General features: G+C 31.1%; 1 protein-coding gene across 1 annotated transcript in view; it reads left to right on the plus strand.

The window, feature by feature from the left end:
- The window catches only part of LOC119410296 (kinesin-like protein KIF13A), a 35,383-nt gene that overhangs the window by 17,077 nt on the left and 17,789 nt on the right, over positions 1 to 517 (plus strand). The gene's annotated exons all lie outside the window — the stretch shown is intronic.

Here is a 517-nt window from a genome sequence, read left to right on the forward strand (position 1 = left end):
CATACATACATCCATACATACATACATCCATACATACATACATACATACATACATACATACATACATACATACATCCATACATACATACATCCATACATACATACATACATCCATACATACATACATACATCCATACATACATACATCCATACATACATACATACATACATACATACATACATACATACATACATATGTAGTGAACCTGATCTGACCCTGATCTGACCCTGATGACCTCAAATCTATCAGATGGACAGAGACCGTTATTTTCATTGATCTGAATACAGTCTGAGCCATCTGGTGACTTTCTTTCTTGAATTAATCAAGCAGAAAAGACAATTCTCTATAATCATTACTGTTTACAAATGTTTGATAATCAAATTGTGTTAGTTCCACTCAATGCTTACAGGTTGAAAAGAACTACTCATTTTTATTTTACATAAACAGTAAGTAATGATTTTTATTCCTCATTCAAAGAAGAAATCAGGTTAATATGCATTTCTTGATTTTCTGTCT

The sequence above is a fragment of the Nematolebias whitei genome, chromosome 5 (genome assembly GCF_014905685.2).
Source record: "Nematolebias whitei isolate Nwh7 chromosome 5, NemWhi1, whole genome shotgun sequence".
Taxonomy (NCBI): domain Eukaryota; kingdom Metazoa; phylum Chordata; class Actinopteri; order Cyprinodontiformes; family Rivulidae; genus Nematolebias; species Nematolebias whitei.